At 47.0% G+C, this 11,646-nt stretch overlaps 1 protein-coding gene across 2 annotated transcripts in view; it reads left to right on the top strand.

The window, feature by feature from the left end:
- The first annotated feature begins 112 nt into the window (after window positions 1-112).
- The window catches only part of LOC115320719 (protein O-linked-mannose beta-1,2-N-acetylglucosaminyltransferase 1), a 276,034-nt gene continuing 264,500 nt past the window's right edge, over window positions 113-11,646 (top strand). Inside the window, exon 1 of one of the 2 annotated variants that reach the window (XM_042289435.1) lies at window positions 113-293. The gene's annotated coding sequence lies outside the window, so the exon portion shown is untranslated. The remainder of the gene's footprint in view (window positions 294-11,646) is intronic. The other variant, XM_042289433.1, reaches the window with a different exon arrangement.

The following is an 11,646-nucleotide window of genomic DNA, read 5'->3' as shown; positions in this document are numbered from 1 at the left end:
TATAAAATAAATGATATTTTAACATAACATGTTGAGATATAAATTTATTATAATTAAAAAAATTATAAAAAAACAAAACGAAAGAAGAATGGCGCGGATCTGGTTTTCATTCGGGCTGCACTGTGGAGAAGTAAACGCTCTGTGGGTGGCGACATGTTTGTGTCTTGGAGAATGTTAATTTTAAAGGTGGTTTGAACGCTGGAACGTGCTCTAATGACATCGAATGAACTGTCGCAAGCATGTAAATGTGCTCCTCAACTAGTCTCTTACCTCACGAGCCTTCATCAGCGCACGTAAGCGACTCAAAATCACATGTGTTTTTGTTGTGGCATGCTCACTAAAGCTGTCAGACGTGCTAAGTGAACGACCGCTGACTTCTTAGAACCAAAACGCGACTGTTATATTTTCAAAGAAAAAAAAAACAATTTAAAATGTTCGTTAACGATAATTCATTATCGTGTTTCAATCCGACAGGTTTTCGCCGCTCCTCCTTTGCTTCTTCATAAACACAAACAGATGAGGAAGGGTCCATGTGTGAATATCTTACAACAGCAATGTTTACAGTGATCTGTTTCACGCGAATTCTAAAATGTATCGGCGCGACTTGCTCGTAACTCATCTTGAGAAGCCTACGAAACACTTTTTTTTTCTATTTTTATTATTATTGTTTTACCACACGGAGCGATAAGACAAATGTCGGGGTTTCAAGTTCGGCGCTCGCCTGAAAAGCGTCTTCCCCTCACGGCAACCCAGCCGTCCTGGCAAGCCGCTGTTTGTTTTTCTTTTGCAAAGCGCAACACGCCGCTCCCTCGGCGATGATTTGATATTAATTAGCGGTTATCGGGATTTTTAATGTACTCATTTATGTTTGCATCCCGAATAGCTTTTATCCTTTCCGCGATGTTTAAGCTGTTCTCTAAAATGTGTCCAACGTCAAATATACATATTCCTGGAGCCTATTTGGGTCGGTCGTAGTCGCGACCAAGCTTAAATTACGGTGTTTGAAAACTAACTTTTAAAAACGCGGAGGAGTTGCCAAGCTTCAGCTACTTTAGTCCGTTTCATAATAAGCATCAATAAGGTAGTTTAGTCGGCTGCTGTCGGATGGAGCGTGTTGGGCTTCTGAGCACGCGCGGTAGATTTTTTTCTTCTGCTGAGTATGGGGAGACCTGCGTCATCCACACAGTGACTCATCATTTTTCGCCCGGGTGATACATAGTCGAAGTACTCGTCGGAGGAGGAAGGCAGGGCGTGCTGAGCCCATCCGCAGAAGTGTTGAAACTGGGCCAGTTGGTACTAATTCATAATTAAAAATTCTACTTGTCTTTCTTTTTTCGTCATTTTTTATTGCGCGCTGTTTTTCCTTACAAATAAACTGCAAGATAAGATTTCTTGCGGGAGGGTGAGCATACGTGTTTGCCTCGGCAGACGCAGGAATAAACCCTCATTGAAGCGTGTCGCTTGGCTCCCAACTCCAGACCCCGTCCTCCGACAGGTCCTCCCCTGGTCTGTGTGTAGTGTGTATACGCAGCGGGAAACGTGTCAGTGGAGTGAGCCGCCGGCCCTAATGAGGCGCTTTATTGCGACCCAGCCGCCGCGCACTTAGCACCAAATCTGACTCTAATGCGCGTCGGCCTTTCGTACGCCCTCTAATTTTTGAGACAATCCTCGAGGCGTCGACAGCCGTAACGGGGGAGCTCCCCCTTTTCGCTTGTCGCCCGCATCACAAAAAAAAAAAGTGAAAGCCGTTTACAAGTCCCCGTAACGCCGAATTAGAGCGCAGCTCTTGAGGAGGAGGAGGGAAGGGCACTTGGGGAGGGGGGGAGTCAACTGGGACCGGGGGGGGGGGGTCACGTGACGATGACAATGCCGATGATGTCATCAGTGACGTCACTGATGACTTCATCAGTGACGATGACGATGCGGATACCGATGACGTCATTAGTGACGTCACTGAGGACGTCACCAGTGATGATGACGATGCGGATGCCGGTGACGGCATCAGTGACGATGACGTCATCGGGTTCACGTGCCCCCCCCCCCCCCCCCGAGGCCACGTGACCCCGGGGGGCTCGCGCGGTGCATTATGGGACATTTCCCATAATGCAACGCGCGGTTACGCCGACGCCGACGCCGCTCAAGCCGGAAACAAGCGCCTAAAAACTGCGCTCTAAAAAAAAAAAAAAAAAAGACAGTTTGCAGCAGACACTGCCTGAGGCATTCCTTGTATCACATTGGTCTTACAAAAATTTTCTGCGGACATATTCGAAAGCAAATATGCTCGGAAGATGCTCGAGCAGTGCCCGCAAATAATTCTGTCGTCGTGTGTACAGCCAACACAGTGTCTTTTGCGTACGTATGAGCAGAGGCGAATGCAGGAAATTTCTGAAAAAAGGGGGGGGGGGGGGGGGGTCAGGTGTTGGTCAGCGTACCATATGTTTAGGAACCTCCTCTCCCTCGTTCCACGCCCTAAATTTTACACATGCAAAAATCAAGAGAAAAGAGGGGTCAGGACATCCGGACCCCCCCTCTAAATACGCCCCTGCGTATAAGCTGTGTGATTTGATTGCAGCTGAACGCACCGTACGTAGCCTGGAGCACGTAAAGCGAAAGCTCGCGCTGCAGAACCTAGGGATCTTGGCAGTGGCGTAGCCAGGATTTTATTTGGTGTGTGAGTGTGTGTGTGTGTCTGAGGTAAAAGGTGGAAGGGGGGGGGGGAGTCTTCGACCCCCCCCCCCCCCCCCCCCCATTGTCTACGTCACAGGATCTTGGTCTCCATGGAAACAGGCAGGGCCCTTGGGTTCTTTCTGCTGCTCGTGCTGCAAAACCCAGGGACTCTGCCCGTTTCGATCTGGATGAGTACCGGCTTGCGGTCGTGTATCGCTACAACCCGGGGCATGTTGAAGACCCCAGGCTAGCGGTCGTATTGCACTGACTAAGTTTCTCATTTAGCGTAAACCGGTGCCTACCTTACGCGGTCTAAACGCGGGCGTCTATTTTTTTATTTATACATTAATTGCATAAAAGAAATAATACCGTGGGCGCTTGTAGCACTTACTTCAGTGGAAAAAAAAAAGAAACTACGTGTTTGCTAGAAAGACCGTTTTTTTTTTTTTGTTTTTCTGCATCTGCATCTGCATCTGCATCTGCGTCTGCATCGCCACTTCGATTCCTGCTCCTACCTGACCCGTATTTCCGTCGTTGCACCCCCCCCCCCCCCCCCCCCCTCTTTTCTCTTTCTATTCGATTGTACTTTTAGCACGTGGAAAAACCTGACAGTAGGGGAAGCAGAGCAGGGGAAAACGCCGTGTTCCTTTTTTTTTTTTTTCTTCTGCTTTTTCGTTATCCAATGTTTATCTCTCGTGGTTTTCTCCGTATTTACGTAAGCCATTTTTATATGGCGCATCGGCTTTATTGAGTCGAGTTGGCTCGACTTTTCTTGGCTTTCGGTACATTTGCATCTGTGACTTCACCTTTCGTTCGTGTTGCCTCGAACCGGCTTCTGCTCTCGATCTCACGTAAAATTACATCGAACCGTTAGTCACGGTTAAGAAACGCAGGGCTATAGTGTTCACGGTTCGGGATTCGGTATTCAGCTTTGTTATCTGCTAATGCCCCGGTACCTCATGAGCTCCAGAGCGATAAGAAGGTGGCTGAGACTCGCCGTGCGTTTCCTGCTGCCGGCGATCGTAGGTGGGACTGTGGGTATTTCGCAAATTTTGAAACTCTTCGATGATGATGATGACGACGACGACGATGATGATGATGATGATGATGATGATGATGATGATGATGATGGTGATGGTGATGGTGATAAGAAGAAGAAGAAGAAGGAAAAGAAGAAGAAGGAGAAGAAGAAGAAGAAGAAGAAGATCTTTCTTTCCCACTTTCAATGGCGAAGACCGAGAAAAAAAATCCGCACAAAGCGGCTTGACGAGATCTGGGTGCCCAATGGCATCCTACAGCATAAGACAATAAAGATAAATAAGATAATAAAAAAAGAATTTAAGGTTAAAGAAAAATTAAACATAAATCTCGTAATTCATTCGTCGTTATTTTATTTAAGATAACATCATTCGAGTGAAAAGTATTCATCTGTTCGGATAATCCATACGAAATAACATTTATTTTTCCAAGATTTAGGCGACAACTGGCTACATTCCAGTGTTTCTTGGTTACGAAATTTATATTCGGAAACAAGTTGAGTTTAAACCAGGCAATTTTTGATTGTAAGTATCATTATTGAGCAGGTGATTTCTTATATCTTATAGAAAGCCTATAATCAGTTTCAAACCCGAAATTTTTTTAAACGTGACAAGTAACGGCAGTGAAACATACCGATTTCGTATTGACGCGCGCGCAGCTGGCCGAGTAGGCAGCGCGCGCGTGGCCTAACGGTTATCGCTCCTGCCTCCCACGCGAAAAGCCAGGGTTCGATTCCTGGGACCGACGTGCCTTTTGTTTATTCCCGCAATTTAGTGTTCTGGAAAATTCGAGAATCATGTTGGGCTTGTTCCAGGCCCGAATGTTCTACGCGTCGAACCTTCTATGCCGATTATTCCAGAAGCCCACGCGGTACATAAGGGGCTTCGCGTGGCGAGCCAGAGTCAGTCTCGCCATAGAGTAATATACACAAGGTAAAGAGCGGACACTACCATAGGCCCCAGCGGCCCAGATAGACCAGTGACAGGTAGCGCTCCTAGCGGGCGGTATTAAGTATAATCTGATTCCGTTTCCGGTCAAGTTAGTTTCGGTTTCGGTTTGGGCGTTTCTGCTCCGGTTCTCCAGCACCCTTCTCTCTCTCTTTCCTCCCCGCCTCGCTCGGCTCTCGGGAGCTCCTTGACTCTCGAAACCGCTGTTCTTTTCTTTTTTTTTTTTTTTTTTTTTTTTTTTTTAGTACTGACGCATTTTTGCTTTATTTTTTACGATATAGTCCGTGCAAAATGTGTCAAGCTATATTTCAACTTACTTCACAAAGCATAAGTATATATATTTGTTGTTCCTTTTCTTTTGTAAAACATTGAAGTTACACAATTGCCGCATTGACTGCTGGCTGGTGGAGCATTTCGGGGTCAACAACAGTAAGTGGTTCGAACACATTTTATTGGAGCATATTCATGTATACATGATTTACTTCTGAAGCTCTGTATGTTTTTTTACGAAAGAGATCGATACTCACAAAAATAAATAAATATAAAGGACTTCGGCATTTCGTACACTTCGTAATAGATTCTTAGCGGAACCAAGTTAGCAAAACATTTCCATGGAGAACATGCTGTATGATACATTCACTTTCACGCCGACTCGGGTGCGGGAAGTAACTACAAAAATAAATAAGACATCGCTATCATTACCAGTCATAAGAGTATAATAACAGTGCGAAGCATACGCCGGATAGTACGAATTCCCGATTTCCGGCAAATAAAAAAAACACCGATTTGCATAGCCTCAAACTCACTGCGGGCGAGCCATTACCAAACAATGAAAACTCTATTCGAAATTTGAAAAGATTGAACGCCCCTAAACATTCCCCGAAATCGTTCAGAAAAGAAATATGGCTTCAGGAAAAAGCGGCTAAAAAACTATGGACAGTGGATACAAAAGTGGATACATTTTCTTTCAAATATTTTTAGCCCCTTTTCCACAAGGGCGCCGCCATCTTGAATTGTCGTCACTTCCAGTATGGGCGACGAAAAAAAAGTAAAGCGTTTCAACCTGTAACTAGTAAAAAAATAGAGGCGAGCCAAAACGAGAATGTGTGACGGTTAGGCTTATATCCTAAATGTCTTCTATTGGCGTGGCAACGGCAAAGTTACGTTTTCGCCCATACTGGAAGTGACGTCAATTCAAGATGGCGGCGCTTTTGTGGAAAAGGTCTATACACTATTTTCTATCGAAATTTTGTAGAAAGTGGACAAATATTTTTGTTAGGGAGCCGTGATACACATTCGCTGTAAAAAGGGGAAACAAATATTTGGAGAGCAAGCTGCACCGCCCACTTAATAAGTACTTTCTTGTTTTTGGTTTGGCAACCGCTTCTGTTAATACACTATTAACAGTTAAACCTGTCTCGTTCTTACTTGCCACTGAAAAGTGCAACCGAACTTTGTCCAAATTCCGGATAAGAAATCAAACATGTCAACACAAGCGTATTGTACAAAACAATTTTAAATACCCTTTGTGGTACTCCTCTGGGCAAAGGCTAAAACCACCCAGACCTCAAAGTGTGCTATACAAGGCGGAACACACTCCTCGAACATGTGTCACACTCTCTATCGTGGGAAAAAAGTGATTTTCTAGTTGCATGAAATAAAAGGCAGCCTGTGATGGTACCACTAAGTTCCCGAAGAATTTTCCATGCACTTGGTATGCTTTAGGAACAAGACAGTACTGGTGAGGCCTGGTCAAGTCATTAGACTCATCCGATAGTAGCTGAGAACAGCCACAGCTGTAAGTTGTCTGTTCAAGCAAAAGCTTGATCAAATAGCCCCAAGCGTAATAAAAAAGTGGACGAGTCATCATTTATGTTAGACCTGATGTCTGATGCCAGCTCAGAAATATCCTCCAGTGGCGGGAAGTTATTAATTGGAAGACGTTCTACAATGTCTGAAATTAAACTTCCATGGTGCGAAGATATTTGCAACTCCTTTAGGAGGTCAGCCTTGTCATCCTCTACGTTTTAATTGTCCGACAGTTTGAACAGTTTCTTTATCCAGGGGTGCTAAACTCGTCGAACACAAAGTTTGGGCCGAAGTTCACGGAACGCACCGATTGGACGATCACGACGATGACTTGGCGCTTTTTTCAGCGGCGTCCAATCGGCACGCTCCGCGAACTTCGGGCTCCAACTTTGTGTTCCACGAGTTTAGGGCCCCTGAGGTGTTTTAGTCCTGAGGTGAACTGATGCACATTTTGGGTTTGTGTTGCAGCCCAGCATTTGTCGTATATAGCTCCAAAAACGTTCTCAAGTGTGTCTTGCTGCAGGCGTCGTGTAAGTGAGAACTTAAAGTCATGGCTGCTTGAAAGCTCATCCCGGAGCATGAGGACACTTTTTATAGTAACTTGCCACCCAATGATGGCTTATGGCTGCCTCCTACTTTGGAACTGCCATGCTGAAATCCGTCCGAGTTACTGGTGGAGAAAATCAAGTATTTCAGATTCTTCCTTCAGAATGGCATTACGCAACTTCTGCCCTGTCTTGAATTTTTCTAGCTATTTAGACAATCAAAAAGTATGTACATCCTATCACAGAAATAGGCTGTAGCCATGGCTGCCTCAGGAAGTTCCTTGGCATAAACAAGGGATATGATTGCAAGAAAGAGTGAGACACTCAGTACGTGTGGGGCACAATTTTCTTCCATGTTACAGAAAGGTTCTTGAAAAAATGTGTCTCTCAGTAAGTTTCGGAGCCAATTGCAAGCTCATCTCATGGATAGAACAATAAAGTTCAACAATAGAAGACCACTCAATGACCTCATTTCCAATGCAAAGTTTGTGGGCTTGGAGACTGCTCTTGGTTGTTTTGGGAAGGTGCGGAACATCAAAGACAAAGTAAACGTGCTCGTTGTCAACTTCAAAAAATGGCTTATCACCACACACACCAAGCTTACGTTTGAAGCCCCCTAACCACAGACCACAGCCTTTACTGTGAAGCCAACAGTCTTAAGCTCCCGAATGAGAGAAACGAGAAGACTGCATTAAACAGAAGACGTTGTTGGAGTGTGCACAACAGTGTATGCAAGGGGCTAAACGCATCTCCTGGAAATTTCAGACAGCATAACAACCAATGCTCTATCTGCAGTGTTAGAGGTTCGTTAAACGCCGTCAACTGTAAACCCATGGATAATGTCGTGTGCAGGGTCGAAAGTTAAATTCTTTTTTTAAAACAATCTCATCGAAAATCAACATGCACACAGGTTCAAGTGCAGCCAGACAGCCCGGCAGAAACAACAGCGCGAGAAGCTCGAACCGATCGGCTCCACGAATTCACGTCGAGCATGCGAGCACGCGAGCGGTCATGCGTCACCTTGATTGATGTAAAGTCGACCGAACATGATGCAGCAGAAAACACAGATGGACGGCACGCACGGTACAGACGAACGACGCAGGGACAAGCAGAGGCCATGCAGAATGATGCAGAGGCGACGGCGTGCAGGCAGGCAGGCCATGGCAGGCGCCATTCATCACGTGGTTTTTGTGACGTATTTGATTTAAACTATTTAGTCGTTTTAAGTACTTTAAACAATTTTAAAGCATTGCCATTTAAAATATAAATACATTTCACAGAAAGAGTTTTAATTAATTTGAACCAAATTGCAGAAAAGCGCCACGTAGCGGAGGGTATGAAACGCACTATCTGGGCCGCGCATCGGCTTCTGTGTCCTCTCTTTACGTTTACTATATTACTCTATGGTCTCGCCCCCGCGCTCGATCCTGCGGTTTCGTCGACATCGACGCCCGCGACGCTCTACTGTTTTCTTCTGTTCCCTTTTTATTTTAGGGCACAAGTTCGGCCCCCATTAAACGTTTAGTTTCTTCAGTTATTATCGCCTCATCACTTGTCATTCGTGACATTTTGGTGGAGGTGCTGGGTAGGAGCGGCCTCGACTGGGGCCCTTGACAGAAAGTCGGCGTCATTGTGCTTCCGGCCGGACTTGTACACCACGGTCATGTCGAACTCCTGCAGTCGTAGGCTCCACCGTGCGTGGCGTCCGGAGGGGTCCTTCAGATTCGCCAGCCAGCAGAGCGAGTGGTGGTCTGTGACCACGCGAAAAGGACTTCCATACAGATATGGACTTTGTTATTGCCCAGACGACAGCGAGACACTCCTTTTCAGTCGTTGAAGAGTTCCTCTCCGCGTTAGACAGCGTCCGACTTGCGTATGCAATGACTCGCTCTGCGCCGTCCTGCATTTGGGCTAGTACCGCACCCAGTCCGGTGTTACAGGCGTCGGTGTGGATATCGGTTTCAGCAGACTGGTCAAAATGGCCAAGAATCGGGGGCGTCTGGAGTCTTCGTTTGAGCTCGTCGAATGGCCTCTGGTGTTCTTCTGTTCACTCGAACTTTACGGCGTCCCTCGTGAGGTGTGTCAGCGGTCCGGACAGCTTGGCGAAGTCTCGAATAAAGCGCCTGTAGTAGGCACAGAGTCCGAGAAATCTTCTCGCGGCCTTCTTGTCAGCCGGCGGCGTAAATGCAGCTACGGCGCGGGTCTTCTCGGGGTCAGGTAGAACACCCTTGTTGTTCACGACGTGGCCAAGGAACTTTAGTTTTCCATAAGCGAACCGACACTTTGTTGGCTTGAGTGACAAGCCGGCGGTCTTGATGGCTCTCTCTCGGCGGTGTTAATTGAGAAGTGTTGCCTTCAGCTAACTCTTGAAAACATCCCACGATGTCAAAGAAGGCTCGTGATTTTCGTACCAGTACCTGTCTGTCCCTTCGAGCGAAACATACGCGTTTTGCTGACGCTGCTCGTCGGTCCAGCCATTGTGGCGGGCTTCACGTTCATACTGGTCAATCCAATCGTCGACGTCTTCGTAGAGTTCACCGTGGAAGGGGGCAGCCGCCCGCGGTGCGACGGGCATGAAGATGACGTGAGAAGCGGCGGGGGCTTGTGACTGGTTGGCCATCGTCGTCCCATGTTAAGACATGGGACGAGGTGTTGCCGTACGTCACATTTGCCTACAACACGGCCGTGCAAGAGACCACCGGGGTGACACCCTTTCAGCTGGTGCATGGCAGGAAAGTAACGACCATGCTCGACGCGATGCTACCCCACGAACCAGCTGACGATGGAAGCCCCGACGCCCAAGTGGTTGCTCAACGACCCGGAGAAGTTCGCCACGCTACCCGGTACAACCTTCGTCGTCGGGACGTCCACTTCCAGGCCGGAAACCGGGTATGGGTCTGGACACCGATTCGCCGCCGTGGTCTGAGCGAGAAACTCCTGAAACGGTATTTCGGACCCTACAAGGTACTTCGTCGACTTGGAGATCTGAACTACGAGGTCATGCCCGACGGAACAAGAACATCATCGCGCCGCCCCCCACGACCTGAAGTCGTCCACGTCGTGCGCCTGAAACCGTACTACGCTCTATAGGACTGTGGACCTATGTGTTCCAAATGACTCTTTAGTTTACCGTTGTTTTTATTTGCTTAGTTTTGTTCTGTCTTGCATCGGGACGATGCGTTTTTTAAAGGAGGGAGTAATGCCGCGCGCGCAGCTGGCCAAGTAGGCAGCGCGCGCGTGGCCTAACGGTTATCGCTCCTGCCTCCCACGCGAAAAGCTAGGGTTCGATACCTGGAACCAACGTGCCTTTTGTTCATTCCTGCAATTTAGTGTTCTGGAAAATTCGAGAATCATGTTGGCTTGTTCCAGGCCCGAATAGTTCTACGTGTCGAACCTTCTATGCCGATTATTCCAGAAGCCCACGCGTGTACATAAGGGGCTTCGCGTGGCGAGCCAGGTCAGTCTCGCCCCCGCGCTCGATCCTGCGGTTTCGCCGACATCGACGCCCGCGACGTTGTACTGTTTTCTTCTGCTCCCTTTTTATTTTTGGGCACAAGTTCGCCCCATTAATCGTTTAGTTTCTTCAGTTAAATAAAATGTACTCGGTTCTGCGAATACTTGGAAAGGATGCGTATTGATATCCACCCTCGAAACTAGTTGGTTACGACGTTTTGCGAGCCTTAGCGAGCTGGCCAGTTCGTGCAAAGTTCTCTAAAGCCCCGGTGACGCTTGTGATTACATCACTGACACTACCCGATGCGTTGTGACGGCTTGAATACCGCTGAACTCTTGAATACCAGCGTTCAGCTGGTATTCAAGTATATGTACCCGATGCGTGTTTGTTCCCTGAGTGGCGGTCCATTGATGGTGCGAACACTGTCTGTATTACATTTGGAGCATACAGACGTATGCTTTCAACATGCTTGAGCAGGTTGAAGTTCTGCGTCCAACGTCTTTTTTTTTTTTTCTTTTTTTGTATGATGTATACGAGCAGCGGGACTGTGGCTTTAGGGTTTTTCTTTCCGCTGGTTTGGCCCGCTCGTGGCTTGCCCTTGGAAGCCTTGGAAACTAGAAAATCGCTGCAGCCCCCGGTGGACTTGCGGGTATTTCGGGACCCGCAATTCGGGAAAAGACGTCGATAGCGACCGGCCCCACACCGACAGGCTAGATCGCCGCCGAGGGCCCATCGATTTATGACCGACCGTTAGTCGTTTCGTCGTCCGTCTATTTTTTTTTTTTTGTATTATTATTGTTATTTTTAACGGTTTGCCTGTTTTCTTGAATAGAGTAAGAAAAAAAATCATTAATTGGATTTAAAAAAAAAAAAAGTAGAGAAAAGAAAAGCAAGACCAAGGACGCGACTTGAAGGGAACCTATAAGTTATAGGCACCGAGTTAGGATTCCGAACCCTGCCTGTACTTCTTCGTCTCACTCGTATTATTATGACTGTAACTGGCTGTTGAGTAAAATGGCTATAAGCACACTTTCCGAAAGAAGAGACTTTTGTGATTTGATAGTTTTGCACGTACTTTTTCTAAACGGAAATGTGTCACGCTCGAGGTTATTATATTCACCGTGAAAATAAGGGGATCGGTGGCCGAGCGGGCTATAGCTAGCGCACACCAGCTCGGAGCACGCGG

This window comes from Ixodes scapularis, unplaced genomic scaffold (assembly GCF_016920785.2).
Source record: "Ixodes scapularis isolate PalLabHiFi unplaced genomic scaffold, ASM1692078v2 PGA_scaffold12__126_contigs__length_90152505, whole genome shotgun sequence".
NCBI classification, from domain to species: Eukaryota; Metazoa; Arthropoda; class Arachnida; order Ixodida; family Ixodidae; genus Ixodes; species Ixodes scapularis.
Note: the sequence above shows the minus strand (reverse complement) of the source record. Positions and strands in the feature narration are given on the sequence as shown.